Source organism: Bufo bufo, chromosome 9 (genome assembly GCF_905171765.1).
Source record: "Bufo bufo chromosome 9, aBufBuf1.1, whole genome shotgun sequence".
Taxonomy (NCBI): Eukaryota; Metazoa; Chordata; class Amphibia; order Anura; family Bufonidae; genus Bufo; species Bufo bufo.
This window is the reverse complement of record NC_053397.1, coordinates 43324210-43344430: the sequence shown is the minus strand read 5'-3', so window position 1 is coordinate 43344430 and position 20221 is coordinate 43324210. Positions and strand designations below refer to the sequence as shown.

The window sequence follows — 20221 nt, the reverse complement described above, 5'->3', positions numbered from 1 at the left end:
AGATTCCCATTTTGAGGGGCAGCAATGCTCATGCACTTTTGACATTTCTATCGTTTTCTCATTCTAAAGGCTCATGCACACAGCTGTAGCCGTATATGTGGTCCACAGACTGAGAATCCTACAAAACACAGATACCGCCCGTATGCCTTGTGCATTTTTTGAATCAGTACGTGCTGCCCTTAGTTACAACTGAAAAACGGACAAGTATAGGACATGTCTTTTTTTGGGGGGGTTTTTGCGGGCCCGCGGAATAGACGTACATGTGCTGCGGCCCCATTGAAATGAATGGTACTAAAACTATGGTTGTGCGCATGAACCCTAAATCTGTAAATGTTACTTATTCTATCCGAGGAGTGACTTGTGTCATTATATTATTCTCCAGCTTGATGAAACGACATGTAAACTTCTTAACATGATCCTGGGAAATCTTGTGCCGATTAAACTCAATACGAATCTGGTAATTACATTCTACTTCACCTTACATACTCTCAGCATCAATTTAAAGCATTTCCTATTGAATATGAGCTACAACTAAATGTTCTCACCTCCATCCATCTGGTTAGCAGTCAGTGGTTTAGGAATTGAAGAAAAGCGACAAAGTACAGTAAAAAGAAAGGCATTGCCTATATACAGCTCGCCTGGTACATAGGTCTGTCCTCACCTTTCCTCTTGGCATATCCTGATGTGTGGCATGAAATAACCAGCTTTGAAAAGAAACGTGATTTGCAGTACTCTGTTGGGAGATGCATATGCTATCTCTGTCTGTGTTTGGCCACCCAGTGGTTGTGGGCTGCATTGCAGCCTGTGGAGGATTTTGCTAGGGTACTGCAATATTGTGTCAAATGTGTATTGTGAGATATTGGAATCCTTCATAAAATTCAAGAAAATGTATAGGTGGGCTCATCTGTATTTCATTTACATCAACAAGCTGTTATTAAGTGGATGTGGATCTGCTGTGTCATTTGAACAGATTGGTTTTAGACTACTACTAAGGGTACTAAGTTGTTCCCCTGGTCTTCACCCTTTAACCCCTATACTAGATCTGGACTCCACTGCAGGGGATCTACCAGACCGCTACCTGTTGGATTAGACTCAGTCTGTAGACTGCTGAGCTACAATGGCCAGTAGAGACTGGTGCAAGGCACAGGGGGATCAGGCAAAACCGCAGTCAGGGACAGGCCGAGGTACGGCAGGCAGAGTTTATGCAAAACAAAAACAGTCTTGAGGGTTAAGGCCGGCAGCTCTTGGTTAATACAGAGATCTGGTCAGGAAGTGAAGTGTTAAATCCAGAAGTCAGGTAAAAGTCAGTACATGGACAGAGAAACAAGCTAAAGTTGTGGCTGTTCCCAACATATGGAGTGGAGCGGTGTTGGGCATGGACCCCTACCGTGATACAAGCTTACCGTATTTATTTATTTTAAACCTGTTTGACCACATTTGATAATTACTCTACCTGCACTGTATCAGGCGAGTCCTGGCACTTTTGAGTGTGCCACGACGTACCTCAACTGGACGCATAATAAAAAATAACCTGGACTTTTAATTTACTTCTCCCTTTCTTGTTTCCGCTTTAAATCAGTGTAAGTGGTTGAGAGGTTGGTATCAGCCTGTGTAACGGAACAGCTCTGAGAGATCACAGGACTGAAGTTAGAAATACAACTACATGAAATGTCACATATTACAGACAGATTGTTCATTAGGATTAAAATAATATATTGTATTTTCTTCCTTACATGATAAGCTGACAGGCGTGGTGAACATTCTGCCTTGTGGAAAGGTACGATTAAACATTTGAAGAATTCTTGCATATGCTTCATGTATCATTTACATTTAAACTTATTTTTTTTGAATATTTATTTGACTTGAGATGTAGTTAGGCAGAGAAACAGACAGACAGAAATAAAGACATAGAGAAAGACAGATAGATAAATAGATAGACACATAGACAGATAGATAGAGGCAAAGAAGGTGTTAAAACAATAAAGGAAATACACTTAAAGAGGTATTCAGGTGTGGCATGTAATCCCTTATCCACAGGCTAGCAGGTAACTTACTAGATGTGTGCATGTCCTACCACTGGGATCCCCACCCATCACAAGAATGGGGACCCAGGGCCCTGCGGGGCCCCCCAAAATGAACAGAGAGACAGGTTGGGCATGCACACTCTTGTCTATGGAAGTTCTGGAAATAGTGGAGCGCTTTAGGTCCCCACTGATCTCATAGTTATCCCCTATGCTGTGGAGAGAGGATCACTTGCCACAATTGAATACCCTTTTAATGACTCAACCCCCTGCTGCTCCAGCGCCACTGCTCCGATCTTCCTGGCTGGGTGTTGTATATACATGACTGCAGAGGTAATGTGTCCTTATACCGCACATGACTGCTGCAGCCAATCACTGGCCTCAGCAATCTTATACTGACGGGTCTGCCCGGACTGCCCATCTGGCAATTCAGACAAATGTCAGATGGGTCGGTGTTCTCAGTGACCAACTCTACTCGGATGGTGCCGACCCTGACTTGTGTTTCTGTGAAGTCTTCATCTTGGGGTGGACCTGTATGCTTTCAAATGCCAGGGCTGAATTATTTTCCCAGTGCGGCCTTGCAAACTGCAGACATTGAGGCCAGTGATTGGCTGCGGTGGTCACATACAGTATATGGGACATCATTGGTGCAGGCAAGAACATGATGTCACGGCTGCGGGAAGGACCAAAGCAACGATGGTGGAGCAGAGGGGAATCGAAATGGGGAGTACAGCTTCTATTCTGTCCCTTTTCTTTTTTTATCTTTTTTAACTTGGAGAACTGCTTTAATACAACACAACGCATATTAATGAATACAGTATATAAAATATGAATAAAAGAACTGCTATACAATAATATACTATATAATGTTACATGCCGTTATTCACAATTATGCTAATTTTTCTGTTATTAACCTTAATGGAAATATATTTTTCTTTTTAACCAGACATTATTGGGGAAATAGTTGGCAACTACAATGTGCGTTAGAAAAAAACGTATGTATTGAATGAAATTGTTGCTGTACATGTCAAGAAAGACACAGGTCCATCAAGTGCAACACACAATATAATCCTATAGTGTAGAAGGCAAAACCCCAGCTGACAGACAAATAGCATTAAACCACATCCAAGTCGAGGGTAGAGAGGGGGGTAATTTTAGTCTAGCCTGGTGGTTTAGGACAGTGAGTGGGTTAATGTAGGCATTTGTGGTGGTCTAGGGCAGTGAAAAGATTAATATCAGAATCCCTGGTGGTCTAGAGCAGTGACGTGGTTAATGTCAGAATCGCTGACGTTTATTGCAGCAAAGAGATTATGTCAGGAAACCTGGAGGCTTTGGACCGTGGGGGGGAGGGGGGGTTATTGTGAAAATACCTGATGTTCTAGGACAACAAAAGGTGTTAATGTCAGTACACCGGGTGATCTAGGAGACTGAAGAAGTGGAAGTATTAATGCTGGTTACTCAGCTCTCCGGGCTCCAGTGTTATCCAGGCTGTAACTTCCTGTTTTCCTCCTTTCACAGATCATAGAGACTAGGGCAAACTGTGCAGCTGTAACAGTATGGCTGCACAGTTCTCTCTATGGTCAGGAAGAACAATTCAGGAGTGATCTGCCCAGTCACTACAAAGACAGTCAGCATATGACAAGGCCTTAAGGTTCACCTTGCCAAGGGGCCTGGTCACAATTGTGACTGCTGTGACCCCCTATAGCTATGTCACTTAACTTAACCCTTTTGGTAGTTTACTGGTTAGAGAGACCCAACCTAAGAATGTTCCATCAATAAATAACCTCTGTTTTGCATTATTGAGCCATCTGTTAGGTAGATTTCACACACATCAGTGATTGTGAGCCAAAACCAGGTACAGTCCTGAAACATGGGCACAAATCTTTCCTTTACACCTTATCTCTGTGAAGGCTTCTGGTTTTGGCTCACAATCACTGATGGAAATCACTGACCAAATACTGACCAAACACTGACTGCATGAAAGCATTCTTACTATCCTGCATCTTCTGGTAGTCTGTGTGTCTGGAAAGCAAATCTATGGCCACCATGAGGTGGGAGGCAACGTCCTTCGCTCTAAGCCCATCGATACTTTTCCAAAGGGTGTTGAGGCAGAAAAATGCAACATAAAGCTGGACCGTGTAAGATGATGAACATGATTTTTTATTTATTTATTTTGCAGACATCATGCATGATGCAAAGAAAAACTTCGATTTCAAACCACCTTACCTAATTACCTTTCGCTTTCATAAAAAAAAAATCTAAAAAAAAATGTCATCTTAGCCATACTCTCCTCCCTTTACTCCTGGAATCATTTCAAATAAACTTGCAGAAAATAAACATCCTGTGCGTCTTATTTCTGATGTTTATAAAAAGCTGGGACCAAATACATGAAGGGTCTGTAGCTGGATTGGGGTGATTCAACTGCAGCCCCCTCTGCACTTTGATTGACAGGGCCAAGCAGTGTAAATGTGATCACACCCGGCCCTGTCAATCAAAGTGCAGGGGTTCTGCAGTTGCAGAGTCAGCAGAGCCTCTAGGTGTAACGACAACGCCCCCGTTGCTCCTAGAGGCTCATTTGCATGTATTAAATAGTGTTGAGCGCGAATATCCGTTTTGCGAATTTTTATCGCGAATATCGTAACTTCGAGAATTCGCGAACAATTAGAATATTTGCCTCTATATTCGTTAAAACGAAATTTCGTTTCCTTTTAAGCTAATAAAACAATAGAAATATAATTTATTAGTCCCAATGCATTTAGAACAACTCACATATTTATAAATTCCACACAAGCTGTAAGCAAAAGCAGCTAACAGTAGTTTGGATGAGCCAGCTAACCATTACACGAACAGAATTTTTTTTTGCGCATTTAATGTTAGCGAATTTTCGCATAAAATATAAGAAAGTCAAAACCATATGAGTAACTGAACGCTTCTGACATGTCAAGTGAATTCTCGGCACGGTTGCTAGCCTTTGCGAAAAAAAACGTCTTTACAACATGCGATCCGCACACAAGCTTTAAGCATTAGCAATAAGCATAGTAATACTTGACTGATGAAATGACTCGAAATTTTTCAAAAAAAATGCTATATACGAAAATCAAGAATATAGCACTATATTCGAAAAATACGGAATGCCGTATTTTTCGAATATAGTGCTATATTCTTGATTTTCGTATATAGTAATATTTTCGAAAAATTTCGAGTCATTTCATGAGTCAAGGACAAGTATATGCTGCTTATTGCTATGCTAATGCATATATATTATATGCGAAAATATTAATTGCGTAAAAAAATTCTGTTCGTGTAATGGTTAGATGGCTCTTCACAACTTGGAAAGAGCCATCTAACCCTTACACGAACAGAATTTTTTTTACGCATTTAATATTTTCGCATATAATATATATGCAATCAATGCATTAGCAGCATAGCAATAAGCATATACTTGACTCATGAAATAACTCGTAAATTTACGAAAATAGTGCTATATACGAAAATCAAGAATATGCCACTATATTTGAAAAATGCGGAATTCCGTAGTTTTCGAATATAGTGCTATATTCTAGATTTTCTTATATAGCACTATTTTCGAAAAATTTCGAGTCATTCCATCAGTCAAGTATTACTATGCTTATTGCTAATGCTTAAAGCTTGTGTGCGGATCGCATGTTCTAAAGACGTTTTTTTTTTCGCAAAGGCTAGGTTATGTTCCATGACTAGCAACCGTGCTGAGAATTCACTTGACAATCATGTCAAAAGCGTTCAGTTACTCATTTAATTTTAACTTTCTTATATTACATGCGAAAATTCGCTAACATTAAATGCGCAAAAAAATTCTGTTCGCGTAATGGTTAGTTACCATTACACGAACCGAATTGTTTTACGCATTTAATGTTAGCGAATTTTCGCATATAATATCCCAACCACTGTTAGCTGTTTTTTCCTTACAGCTTGTATGCGATCCGATCTACTCGCATATTGTAAATACGGTTTTTCGCCAATCCTAAATTATGTTCCATGACAAGCAATCTAGCCCAGAAGTTACTTGACATGTCCAAAACCGTTCAGGATCCTTACTCATTTAATTGTAACACTTTCAATATATTGTATTGTATGCGAAAATCCGCTGCCATAACATTCGCAAAAAAATACTTTTCGTGTTATGTTTTTCCCGCCCGCCTAAACTAGTGTTATTGAGTATTTCACATATAGCCTTTATTGAGAGAATAATGGGCACCTAAATATTACCAGACATCCTATCGTGTACTTACTGATTGACCCTTGAAATACCATTTCATGTAGCCTATTTTACAACGGTTCCTGTAATGCGAAAAAAAGCGGACATTTCAAAAATTCGCATAAATCTATTCCTATAAGGCCATTCGACTATGGATTCTGCTTCTGCGAATTGTATATTATTGCGAATTATTCGTGACAGCCTATTCGCATTTTTTTTCCCTTGTTTTCCATGTGAGGTTATTGTTCACCCCTCCCTATTTTTGCTTATAGCCAATGGGAAGGCATTGTCACAGCTTAGCAACATCCCTAGCAACCAATAGGAAAGTAGTCTACCTCTCACTATATAAATCGAGGCACTCCCCGGTATCCATTTTGTGGGTTTAGTTATTGGAGAGATAGGAGCTGGTTGTTTTGTGCTGTGCTATTCTATTGATCCAGAAATTTTGAATTATTCTATCATTTAGCTAGTTAGTGTTAGGTAGTGATTAGGGAATATCTTTTAGGGTCTGAAGTCTCGGGCAAGATTAACTGCTGACAGCCCGTGTAATGGCAGCTGCAGGGCTGACGGCTTGGCAGATATCCGCTGACACTTGTCTGCCTTCGAGTGAACCAACGGCATGTACCTCCTTCTCTCTACTGCTTCCATGGAACTACTCCTTGGCAAGGGAGCCCGGTGCACCATAGGAGAGATGTCTGAACCATACAAGGCCATGGAACTGATAGTGGGGTACGACCACGCAGTTCACCCCTTAGGACTCGCTACCTTCTTCCGCAAGGTATGGGAGACTTGACTCCCCTGCCATGACACCCCATCCCCTTGAAAGGGGAAATGGGGACTCGAAATGCCCAGCCACTGGAACATCATGTTGGGTGCACCTTCTCAGTGCACCCTCATTCACGGTCCGCTCTTTCTCAAAACAATATAGTCCGACCCTTCTCTTTTTCAGCGGGAGAAGTGGGGGGCTCCTCCCCGAACCCCTGGAACTGATAGCGGGTGCAACAGTCAGATTCATTCTCATTTACGGTCATATCTCTCAAAACGAGAAAGACAGCCCTTCTCTGTCAGCAGGAGCAGTGGGGGACTCCTGCCCAGGCCCCTGGTACTGCTGGTGAGGTGCACCCAAGCAGTTCACCCCCCGGAGCCTCTCTACCTTCTTCCACCAGGTGTTGGAAAGGGGGGCCCCCTCTCGTGTCACATGACGCTGAGACCCAGGGGTGTCGAGCCGTCCTGCCCAGGCTCTGGAACTGCTGTCGGTATGCGACGACCAGGTTTGATCTCATAGCTGGTTCTCTCGCTCAAACCAACAAAGTCCATCTTTCTACCTTCTCTTGCCGGCGGGAGGAGTGTGCGACTCCTGCCCAGGCCCCTCGAACTGCCGGTGGGATGCGCCCACCCAGTTCGCTCCCCTGGGCCTCTCTACCTTCTTCCGGGAGGTGTTGGAAAGGGGGGCCCCCTCTCGTGTCACATGACGCTGAGACCCAGGGGTGTCGAGCCGTCCTGCCCAGGCTCTGGAACTGCTGTCGGTATGCGACGACCAGGTTCGATCTCATAGCTGGTTCTCTCGCTCAAACCAACAAAGTCCATCTTTCTACCTTCTCTTGCCGGCGGGAGGAGTGTGCGACTCCTGCCCAGGCCCCTCGAACTGCCGGTGGGATGCGCCCACCCAGTTCGCTCCCCTGGGCCTCTCTACCTTCTTCCGGGAGGTGTTGGAAAGGGGGGCCCCCTCTCGTGTCACATGACGCTGAGACCCAGGGGTGTCGAGCCGTCCTGCCCAGGCTCTGGAACTGCTGTCGGTATGCGACGACCAGGTTCGATCTCATAGCTGGTTCTCTCGCTCAAACCAACAAAGTCCATCTTTCTACCTTCTCTTGCCGGCGGGAGGAGTGTGCGACTCCTGCCCAGGCCCCTGGAACTGCCGGTGGGATGCGCCCACCCAGTTCGCTCCCCTGGGCCTCTCTACCTTCTTCCGGGAGGAGTTGGAAAGGGGGGCCCCCTCTCGTGTCACATGACGCTGAGACCCAGGGGTGTCGAGCCGTCCTGCCCAGGCTCTGGAACTGCTGTCGGTATGCGACGACCAGGTTCGATCTCATAGCTGGTTCTCTCGCTCAAACCAACAAAGTCCATCTTTCTACCTTCTCTTGCCGGCGGGAGGAGTGTGCGACTCCTGCCCAGGCCCCTCGAACTGCCGGTGGGATGCGCCCACCCAGTTCGCTCCCCTGGGCCTCTCTACCTTCTTCCGGGAGGTGTTGGAAAGGGGGGCCCCCTCTCGTGTCACATGATGCTGAGACCCAGGGGTGTCGAGCCGTCCTGCCCAGGCTCTGGAACTGCTGTCGGTATGCGACGACCAGGTTCGATCTCATAGCTGGTTCTCTCGCTCAAACCAACAAAGTCCATCTTTCTACCTTCTCTTGCCGGCGGGAGGAGTGTGCGACTCCTGCCCAGGCCCCTCGAACTGCCGGTGGGATGCGCCCACCCAGTTCGCTCCCCTGGGCCTCTCTACCTTCTTCCGGGAGGTGTTGGAAAGGGGGGCCCCCTCTCGTGTCACATGACGCTGAGACCCAGGGGTGTCGAGCCGTCCTGCCCAGGCTCTGGAACTGCTGTCGGTATGCGACGACCAGGTTCGATCTCATAGCTGGTTCTCTCGCTCAAACCAACAAAGTCCATCTTTCTACCTTCTCTTGCCGGCGGGAGGAGTGTGCGACTCCTGCCCAGGCCCCTCGAACTGCCGGTGGGATGCGCCCACCCAGTTCGCTCCCCTGGGCCTCTCTACCTTCTTCCGGGAGGTGTTGGAAAGGGGGGCCCCCTCTCGTGTCACATGACGCTGAGACCCAGGGGTGTCGAGCCGTCCTGCCCAGGCTCTGGAACTGCTGTCGGTATGCGACGGCCAGGTTCGATCTCATAGCTGGTTCTCTCGCTCAAACCAACAAAGTCCATCTTTCTACCTTCTCTTGCCGGCGGGAGGAGTGTGCGACTCCTGCCCAGGCCCCTCGAACTGCCGGTGGGATGCGCCCACCCAGTTCGCTCCCCTGGGCCTCTCTACCTTCTTCCGGGAGGTGTTGGAAAGGGGGGCCCCCTCTCGTGTCACATGACGCTGAGTCCCAGGGGTGTCGAGCCGTCCTGCCCAGGCTCTGGAACTGCTGTCGGTATGCGACGACCAGGTTTGATCTCATAGCTGGTTCTCTCGCTCAAACCAACAAAGTCCATCTTTCTACCTTCTCTTGCCGGCGGGAGGAGTGTGCGACTCCTGCCCAGGCCCCTCGAACTGCCGGTGGGATGCGCCCACCCAGTTCGCTCCCCTGGGCCTCTCTACCTTCTTCCGGGAGGTGTTGGAAAGGGGGGCCCCCTCTCGTGTCACATGACGCTGAGACCCAGGGGTGTCGAGCCGTCCTGCCCAGGCTCTGGAACTGCTGTCGGTATGCGACGGCCAGGTTCGATCTCATAGCTGGTTCTCTCGCTCAAACCAACAAAGTCCATCTTTCTACCTTCTCTTGCCGGCGGGAGGAGTGTGCGACTCCTGCCCAGGCCCCTCGAACTGCCGGTGGGATGCGCCCACCCAGTTCGCTCCCCTGGGCCTCTCTACCTTCTTCCGGGAGGTGTTGGAAAGGGGGGCCCCCTTTCGTGTCACATGACGCTGAGACCCAGGGGTGTCGAGCCGTCATGCCCAGGCTCTGGAACTGCTGTCGGTATGCGACGGCCAGGTTCGATCTCATAGCTGGTTCTCTCGCTCAAACCAACAAAGTCCATCTTTCTACCTTCTCTTGCCGGCGGGAGGAGTGTGCGACTCCTGCCCAGGCCCCTCGAACTGCCGGTGGGATGCGCCCACCCAGTTCGCTCCCCTGGGCCTCTCTACCTTCTTCCGGGAGGTGTTGGAAAGGGGGGCCCCCTTTCGTGTCACATGACGCTGAGACCCAGGGGTGTCGAGCCGTCATGCCCAGGCTCTGGAACTGCTGTCGGTATGCGACGGCCAGGTTCGATCTCATAGCTGGTTCTCTCGCTCAAACCAACAAAGTCCATCTTTCTACCTTCTCTTGCCGGCGGGAGGAGAGGGGGTCTCGTGCCCGGGCCCCATGGGACTGCCGGGGGTGGGGGGGGGGGCAACCCCACCGGGTTTACTCTCCACGGTCGCCCGCTTCCGAATAGCAAGTCCCCCTTACACTTTTGGCGGAGAAAGGGCCGGGGTGGGGGACTCCTGCCCGGGCCCCTGGAACTGCTGGCGGGATGCGCCCCTCGACTCCATCCCCTTGTCATGGTCCTCTCTCTCTCTCCAAGAAAAATGACAAAGTCCACACGGTTCTCTGTGCCAGCGGGAGGAGTGGGCGACTCCTACCCAGGCCCCTGGAACTGCTGGTGGGACGTGAACACACTGTTCACCCCCTGGAGCCTCTCTACCTTCTTCTCGGCCCCCCTTCGGGGCTAGGGAGCCGAGACTTGCAGGGATGGTAGAGGGGGACTTGGGCTCCGAGAGGAGACCTCCAGCTTGTCTGTACCACCTTCCCTCCGGGAATGGCAGAGGGGGGGAATCAGAAATTCTTACCCGCCTACGGTGCTCCTTTCCTGGGCAGACATTTCCAAAAATCCCCCCTGAACCTGTGGAAGTCTTGCCTCCCAGCCGACACCTCGGATGTCATGGAACTGATGGTGGGATCAAATCACCCTGTCCACCCCCCAGGGTCTCTCTACCTTCTTCCGGGAGGTGTTGGAAAGGGGGGCCCCCTTTCGTGTCACATGACGCTGAGACCCAGGGGTCTCGAGCCGTCCTGCCCAGCCTCTGGAACTGCTGTCGGTAAGAGACAGCCAGGTTTGATCTCATAGCTGGTTCTCTTTCTCAAAACGGCCAAACGGACATACTTAATGAAGTTCAGAACGGCGGGGCAAAATCGCAAAATGTTACCCGATTTGACTTCCATAGCCCCTGGATACATTTTGCACAAAGTCCCCCTGAATCATGGAAGTTCAGCCCAGCGGCCCCCTTTCAAGGTAGGGATCCCAGACTTGCAGGGATGGTAGAAGGGGACTTGGGCTCCGAGAGGAGACCTCCAGCTTGTCTGTACCACCTTCCCTCCGGGAATGGCAGAGGGGGGAAATCAGAAATTCTTACCCGCCTACGGTGCTCCTTTCCTGGGCAGACATTTCCAAAAATCCCCCCTGAACCTGTGGAAGTCTTGCCTCCCAGCCGACACCTCGGATGTCATGGAACTGATGGTGGGATCAAAACACCCTGCACACCCCCCAGGGTTTTTCTACCTTCTTCCGGGAGGTGTTGGAAAGGGGGGCCCCCTTTCGTGTCACATGCCGCTGAGACCCAGGGGTGTCGAGCCGTCCTGCCCAGCCTCTGGAACTGCTGTCGGTAAGAGACAGCCAGGTTTGATCTCATAGCTGGTTCTCTTTCTCAAAACGGCCAAACGGACATACTTATGGAAGTTCAGAACGGCGGGGCAAAATCGCAAAATGTTACCCGATTTGACTTCCATAGCCCCTGGATACATTTTGCACAAAGTCCCCCTGAATCATGGAAGTTCAGCCCAGCGGCCCCCTTTCAAGGTAGGGATCCCAGACTTGCAGGGATGGTAGAAGGGGACTTGGGCTCCGAGAGGAGACCTCCAGCTTGTCTGTACCACCTTCCCTCCGGGAATGGCAGAGGGGGGAAATCAGAAATTCTTACCCGCCTACGGTGCTCCTTTCCTGGGCAGACATTTCCAAAAATCCCCCCTGAACCTGTGGAAGTCTTGCCTCCCAGCCGACACCTCGGATGTCATGGAACTGATGGTGGGATCAAATCACCCTGTCCACCCCCCAGGGTCTCTCTACCTTCTTCCGGGAGGTGTTGGAAAGGGGGGCCCCCTTTCGTGTCACATGCCGCTGAGACCCAGGGGTGTCGAGCCGTCCTGCCCAGGCTCTGGAACTGCTGTCGGTAAGAGACAGCCAGGTTTGATCTCATAGCTGGTTCTCTTTCTCAAAACGGCCAAACGGACATACTTATGGAAGTTCAGCCCGGCGGGGCAAAATCGGAAAATGTTACCCGATTTGACTTCCATAGCCCCCGGATACATTTTGCACAAAGTCCCCCTGAATCATGGAAGTTCAGCCCAGCGGTCCCCTTTCAAGCTAGGGATCCAAGACTTGCAGGGATGGTAGAGGGGGACTTGGGCTCCAAGAGGAGACCTCCAGCTTGTCTGTACCACCTTCCCTCCATGAATGGCAGAGGGGCAAAATCGGAAAATGTTACCCGATTTGACTTCCATAACCCCTGGATACATTTTTCACAAAGTCCCCCTCATCCATGGAAGTTCAGCCCGGCGGCTTCCCTTGGAGCTAGGGATCCAAGACTTGCAGGGATGGTAGAAGGGGACTTGGGCTCCCAGAGGAGACCTCCAGCTTGTCTTTACCACCTTCACTCTGGGAATGGCAGAGGGGGGAAATCAGAAATTCTTACCCGCCTACGGTGCTCCTTTCCTGGGCAGACATTTCCAAAAATCCCCCCTGAACCTGTGGAAGTCTTGCCTCCCAGCCGACACCTCGGATGTCATGGAACTGATGGTGGGATCAAATCACCCTGTCCACCCCCCAGGGTCCTTCTACCTTCTTCCGGGAGGTGTTGGAAAGGGGGGCCCCCTTTCGTGTCACATGCCGCTGAGACCCAGGGGTGTCGAGCCGTCCTGCCCAGGCTCTGGAACTGCTGTCGGTAAGAGACAGCCAGGTTTGATCTCATAGCTGGTTCTCTTTCTCAAAACGGCCAAACGGACATACTTATGGAAGTTCAGCCCGGCGGGGCAAAATCGGAAAATGTTACCCGATTTGACTTCCATAGCCCCCGGATACATTTTGCACAAAGTCCCCCTGAATCATGGAAGTTCAGCCCAGCGGTCCCCTTTCAAGCTAGGGATCCAAGACTTGCAGGGATGGTAGAGGGGGACTTGGGCTCCAAGAGGAGACCTCCAGCTTGTCTGTACCACCTTCCCTCCATGAATGGCAGAGGGGCAAAATCGGAAAATGTTACCCGATTTGACTTCCATAACCCCTGGATACATTTTTCACAAAGTCCCCCTCATTCATGGAAGTTCAGCCCGGCGGCTTCCCTTGGAGCTAGGGATCCCAGACTTGCAGGGATGGTAGAAGGGGACTTGGGCTCCCAGAGGAGACCTCCAGCTTGTCTTTACCACCTTCACTCTGGGAATGGCAGAGGGGGGAAATCAGAAATTCTTACCCGCCTACGGTGCTCCTTTCCTGGGCAGACATTTCCAAAAATCCCCCCTGAACCTGTGGAAGTCTTGCCTCCCAGCCGACACCTCGGATGTCATGGAACTGATGGTGGGATCAAATCACCCTGTCCACCCCCCAGGGTCTCTCTACCTTCTTCCGGGAGGTGTTGGAAAGGGGGGCCCCCTTTCGTGTCACATGCCGCTGAGACCCAGGGGTGTCGAGCCGTCCTGCCCAGGCTCTGGAACTGCTGTCGGTAAGAGACAGCCAGGTTTGATCTCATAGCTGGTTCTCTTTCTCAAAACGGCCAAACGGACATACTTATGGAAGTTCAGCCCGGCGGGGCAAAATCGGAAAATGTTACCCGATTTGACTTCCATAGCCCCCGGATACATTTTGCACAAAGTCCCCCTGAATCATGGAAGTTCAGCCCAGCGGTCCCCTTTCAAGCTAGGGATCCAAGACTTGCAGGGATGGTAGAGGGGGACTTGGGCTCCAAGAGGAGACCTCCAGCTTGTCTGTACCACCTTCCCTCCATGAATGGCAGAGGGGCAAAATCGGAAAATGTTACCCGATTTGACTTCCATAACCCCTGGATACATTTTTCACAAAGTCCCCCTCATCCATGGAAGTTCAGCCCGGCGGCTTCCCTTGGAGCTAGGGATCCCAGACTTGCAGGGATGGTAGAAGGGGACTTGGGCTCCCAGAGGAGACCTCCAGCTTGTCTTTACCACCTTCACTCTGGGAATGGCAGAGGGGGGAAATCAGAAATTCTTACCCGCCTACGGTGCTCCTTTCCTGGGCAGACATTTCCAAAAATCCCCCCTGAACCTGTGGAAGTCTTGCCTCCCAGCCGACACCTCGGATGTCATGGAACTGATGGTGGGATCAAATCACCCTGTCCACCCCCCAGGGTCTCTCTACCTTCTTCCGGGAGGTGTTGGAAAGGGGGGCCCCCTTTCGTGTCACATGCCGCTGAGACCCAGGGGTGTCGAGCCGTCCTGCCCAGGCTCTGGAACTGCTGTCGGTAAGAGACAGCCAGGTTTGATCTCATAGCTGGTTCTCTTTCTCAAAACGGCCAAACGGACATACTTATGGAAGTTCAGCCCGGCGGGGCAAAATCGGAAAATGTTACCCGATTTGACTTCCATAGCCCCCGGATACATTTTGCACAAAGTCCCCCTGAATCATGGAAGTTCAGCCCAGCGGCCCCCTTTCAAGGTAGGGATCCCAGACTTGCAGGGATGGTAGAAGGGGACTTGGGCTCCCAGAGGAGACCTCCAGCTTGTCTGTACCACCTTCCCTCCGGGAATGGCAGAGGGGGGAAATCAGAAATTCTTACCCGCCTACGGTGCTCCTTTCCTGGGCAGACATTTCCAAAAATCCCCCCTGAACCTGTGGAAGTCTTGCCTCCAAGCCGACACCTCGGATGTCATGGAACTGATGGTGGGATCAAATCACCCTGTCCACCCCCCAGGGTCTCTCTACCTTCTTCCGGGAGGTGTTGGAAAGGGGGGCCCCCTTTCGTGTCACATGACGCTGAGACCCAGGGGTCTCGCGCCGTCATGCCGAGCCTCTGGAACTGCTGTCGGTAAGAGACAGCCAGGTTTGATCTCATAGCTGGTTCTCTTTCTCAAAACGGCCAAACGGACATACTTATGGAAGTTCAGCCCGGCGGGGCAAAATCGGAAAATGTTACCCGATTTGACTTCCATAGCCCCCGGATACATTTTGCACAAAGTCCCCCTGAATCATGGAAGTTCAGCCCAGCGGCCCCCTTTCAAGGTAGGGATCCCAGACTTGCAGGGATGGTAGAAGGGGACTTGGGCTCCCAGAGGAGACCTCCAGCTTGTCTGTACCACCTTCCCTCTGGGAATGGCAGAGGGGGGAAATCAGAAATTCTTACCCGCCTACGGTGCTCCTTTCCTGGGCAGACATTTCCAAAAATCCCCCCTGAACCTGTGGAAGTCTTGCCTCCAAGCCGACACCTCGGATGTCATGGAACTGATGGTGGGATCAAATCACCCTGTCCACCCCCCAGGGTCTCTCTACCTTCTTCCGGGAGGTGTTGGAAAGGGGGGCCCCCTTTCGTGTCACATGACGCTGAGACCCAGGGGTCTCGCGCCGTCATGCCCAGCCTCTGGAACTGCTGTCGGTAAGAGACAGCCAGGTTTGATCTCATAGCTGGTTCTCTTTCTCAAAACGGCCAAACGGACATACTTATGGAAGTTCAGCCCGGCGGGGCAAAATCGGAAAATGTTACCCGATTTGACTTCCATAGCCCCCGGATACATTTTGCACAAAGTCCCCCTGAATCATGGAAGTTCAGCCCAGCGGCCCCCTTTCAAGGTAGGGATCCCAGACTTGCAGGGATGGTAGAAGGGGACTTGGGCTCCCAGAGGAGACCTCCAGCTTGTCTGTACCACCTTCCCTCCGGGAATGGCAGAGGGGGGAAATCAGAAATTCTTACCCGCCTACGGTGCTCCTTTCCTGGGCAGACATTTCCAAAAATCCCCCCTGAACCTGTGGAAGTCTTGCCTCCCAGCCGACACCTCGGATGTCATGGAACTTATGGTGGGATCAAATCACCCTGTCCACCCCCCAGGGTCTCTCTACCTTCTTCCGGGAGGTGTTGGAAAGGGGGGCCCCCTTTCGTGTCACATGACGCTGAGACCCAGGGGTCTCGCGCCGTCATGCCCAGCCTCTGGAACTGCTGTCGGTAAGAGACAGCCAGGTTTGATCTCATAGCTGGTTCTCTTTCTCAAAACGGCCAAACGGACATACTTATGGAAGTTCAGCCCGGAGGGGCAAAATCGGAAAATGTTACCCGATTTGACTTCCATAGCCCCGGGATACATTTTGCACAAAGTCCCCCTGAATCATGAAAGTTCAGCCCAGCGGCCCCCTTTCAAGGTAGGGATCCCAGACTTGCAGGGATGGTAGAAGGGGACTTGGGCTCCAAGAGGACACCTCCAGCCTGTCTGTACCATCTTCCCTCCATGAATGGCAGAGGGGCAAAATCGGAAAATGTTACCCGATTTGACTTCCATAGCCCCTGGATACATTTTGCACAAAGTCCCCCTGAATCATGGAAGTTCAGCCCAGAGCTTTTCTTTCAAGCTAGGGATCCAAGACTTGCAGGGATGGTAGAAGGGGACTTGGGCTCCAAGAGGACACCTCCAGCCTGTCTGTACCATCTTCCCTCCATGAATGGCAGAGGGGCAAAATCGGAAAATGTTACCCGATTTGACTTCCATAGCCCCTGGATACATTTTGCACAAAGTCCCCCTGAATCATGGAAGTTCAGCCCAGCGGCCCCCTTTCAAGGTAGGGATCCCAGACTTGCAGGGATGGTAGAAGGGGACTTGGGCTCCAAGAGGACACCTCCAGCTTGTCTGTACCACCTTCCCTCCATGAATGGCAGAGGGGCAAAATCGCAAAATGTTACCCGATTTGACTTCCATAGCCACCGGATACATTTTGCACAAAGTCCCCCTGAATCATGGAAGTTCAGCCCAGCGGCCCCCTTTCAAGGTAGGGATCCCAGACTTGCAGGGATGGTAGAAGGGGACTTGGGCTCCAAGAGGACACCTCCAGCTTGTCTGTACCATCTTCCCTCCATGGATGGCAGAGGGGCAAAATCGGAAAATGTTACCCGATTTGACTTCCATAGCCCCTGGATACATTTTGCACAAAGTCCCCCTGAATCATGGAAGTTCAGCCCAGCGGCTTCCTTTCAAGGTAGGGATCCCAGACTTCCAGGGATGGTAGAAGGGGACTTGGGCTCCAAGAGGAGACCTCCAGCTTGTCTGTACCATCTTCCCTCCATGAATGGCAGAGGGGCAAAATCGGAAAATGTTACCCGATTTGACTTCCATAGCCCCTGGATACATTTTGCACAAAGTCCCCCTGAATCATGGAAGTTCAGCCCAGCGGCTTCCTTTCAAGGTAGGGATCCCAGACTTGCAGGGATGGTAGAAGGGGACTTGGGCTCCAAGAGGAGACCTCCAGCTTGTCTGTACCATCTTCCCTCCATGAATGGCAGAGGGGCAAAATCGGAAAATGTTACCCGATTTGACTTCCATAGCCCCTGGATACATTTTGCACAAAGTCCCCCTCATCCATGGAAGTTCAGCCCGGCGGCTTCCCTTGGAGCTAGGGATCCCAGACTTGCAGGGATGGTAGAAGGGGACTTGGGCTCCAAGAGGACACCTCCAGCCTGTCTGTACCAGCTTCCCTCCATGAATGGCAGAGGGGCAAAATCGGAAAATGTTACCCGATTTGACTTCCATAGCCCCTGGATACATTTTGCACAAAGTCCCCCTGAATCATGGAAGTTCAGCCCAGCGGCTTCCTTTCAAGGTAGGGATCCCAGACTTCCAGGGATGGTAGAAGGGGACTTGGGCTCCAAGAGGAGACCTCCAGCTTGTCTGTACCATCTTCCCTCCATGAATGGCAGAGGGGCAAAATCGGAAAATGTTACCCGATTTGACTTCCATAGCCCCTGGATACATTTTGCACAAAGTCCCCCTGAATCATGGAAGTTCAGCCCAGCGGCCCCCTTTCAAGGTAGGGATCCCAGACTTGCAGGGATGGTAGAAGGGGACTTGGGCTCCAAGAGGAGACCTCCAGCTTGTCTGTACCATCTTCCCTCCATGAATGGCAGAGGGGCAAAATCGGAAAATGTTACCCGATTTGACTTCCATAGCCCCTGGATACATTTTGCACAAAGTCCCCCTGAATCATGGAAGTTCAGCCCAGCGGCCCCCTTTCAAGGTAGGGATCCCAGACTTGCAGGGATGGTAGAAGGGGACTTGGGCTCCAAGAGGAGACCTCCAGCTTGTCTGTACCATCTTCCCTCCATGAATGGCAGAGGGGCAAAATCGGAAAATGTTACCCGATTTGACTTCCATAGCCCCTGGATACATTTTGCACAAAGTCCCCCTGAATCATGGAAGTTCAGCCCAGCGGCTTCCTTTCAAGGTAGGGATCCCAGACTTCCAGGGATGGTAGAAGGGGACTTGGGCTCCAAGAGGAGACCTCCAGCTTGTCTGTACCATCTTCCCTCCATGAATGGCAGAGGGGCAAAATCGGAAAATGTTACCCGATTTGACTTCCATAGCCCCTGGATACATTTTGCACAAAGTCCCCCTGAATCATGGAAGTTCAGCCCAGCGGCCCCCTTTCAAGGTAGGGATCCCAGACTTGCAGGGATGGTAGAAGGGGACTTGGGCTCCAAGAGGACACCTCCAGCTTGTCTGTACCATCTTCCCTCCATGAATGGCAGAGGGGCAAAATCGGAAAATGTTACCCGATTTGACTTCCATAGCCCCTGGATACATTTTGCACAAAGTCCCCCTGAATCATGGAAGTTCAGCCCAGCGGCCCCCTTTCAAGGTAGGGATCCCAGACTTGCAGGGATGGTAGAAGGGGACTTGGGCTCCAAGAGGACACCCCCAGCTTGTCTGTACCACCTTCCCTCCATGAATGGCAGAGGGGCAAAATCGCAAAATGTTACCCGATTTGACTTCCATAGCCACCGGATACATTTTGCACAAAGTCCCCCTGAATCATGGAAGTTCAGCCCAGCGGCCCCCTTTCAAGGTAGGGATCCCAGACTTGCAGGGATGGTAGAAGGGGACTTGGGCTCCAAGAGGACACCCCCAGCTTGTCTGTACCACCTTCCCTCCATGAATGGCAGAGGGGCAAAATCGCAAAATGTTACCCGATTTGACTTCCATAGCCACCGGATACATTTTGCACAAAGTCCCCCTGAATCATGGAAGTTCAGCCCAGAGCTTTTCTTTCAAGCTAGGGATCCAAGACTTGCAGGGATGGTAGAAGGGGACTTGGGCTCCAAGAGGACACCTCCAGCCTGTCTGTACCATCTTCCCTCCATGAATGGCAGAGGGGCAAAATCGGAAAATGTTACCCGATTTGACTTCCATAGCCCCTGGATACATTTTGCACAAAGTCCCCCTGAATCATGGAAGTTCAGCCCAGCGGCCCCCTTTCAAGGTAGGGATCCCAGACTTGCAGGGATGGTAGAAGGGGACTTGGGCTCCAAGAGGAGACCTCCAGCTTGTCTGTACCATCTTCCCTCCATGAATGGCAGAGGGGCAAAATCGGAAAATGTTACCCGATTTGACTTCCATAGCCCCTGGATACATTTTGCACAAAGTCCCCCTGAATCATGGAAGTTCAGCCCAGCGGCTTCCTTTCAAGGTAGGGATCCCAGACTTCCAGGGATGGTAGAAGGGGACTTGGGCTCCAAGAGGACACCTCCAGCTTGTCTGTACCATCTTCCCTCCATGGATGGCAGAGGGGCAAAATCGGAAAATGTTACCCGATTTGACTTCCATAGCCCCTGGATACATTTTGCACAAAGTCCCCCTGAATCATGGAAGTTCAGCCCAGAGCTTTTCTTTCAAGCTAGGGATCCAAGACTTGCAGGGATGGTAGAAGGGGACTTGGGCTACAAGAGGACACCTCCAGCTTGTCTGTACCATCTTCCCTCCATGAATGGCAGAGGGGCAAAATCGGAAAATGTTACCCGATTTGACTTCCATAGCCCCTGGATACATTTTGCACAAAGTCCCCCTGAATCATGGAAGTTCAGCCCAGCGGCCCCCTTTCAAGGTAGGGATCCCAGACTTGCAGGGATGGTAGAAGGGGACTTGGGCTCCAAGAGGACACCCCCAGCTTGTCTGTACCACCTTCCCTCCATGAATGGCAGAGGGGCAAAATCGGAAAATGTTACCCGATT

The 20221-nt window shown here is 50.7% G+C and overlaps 1 protein-coding gene and 1 long non-coding RNA gene across 4 annotated transcripts in view; both read left to right on the top strand.

The window, feature by feature from the left end:
- The window catches only part of LOC120978577, an 875253-nt gene that overhangs the window by 22352 nt on the left and 832680 nt on the right, over nucleotides 1-20221 (top strand). The gene's annotated exons all lie outside the window — the stretch shown is intronic.
- On the top strand, nucleotides 382-4321 carry LOC120978580. The gene is made up of 4 exons (XR_005774126.1): nucleotides 382-457; nucleotides 1742-1777; nucleotides 2968-3016; nucleotides 4201-4321. It is a non-coding gene; the product is annotated as an uncharacterized LOC120978580 (long non-coding RNA).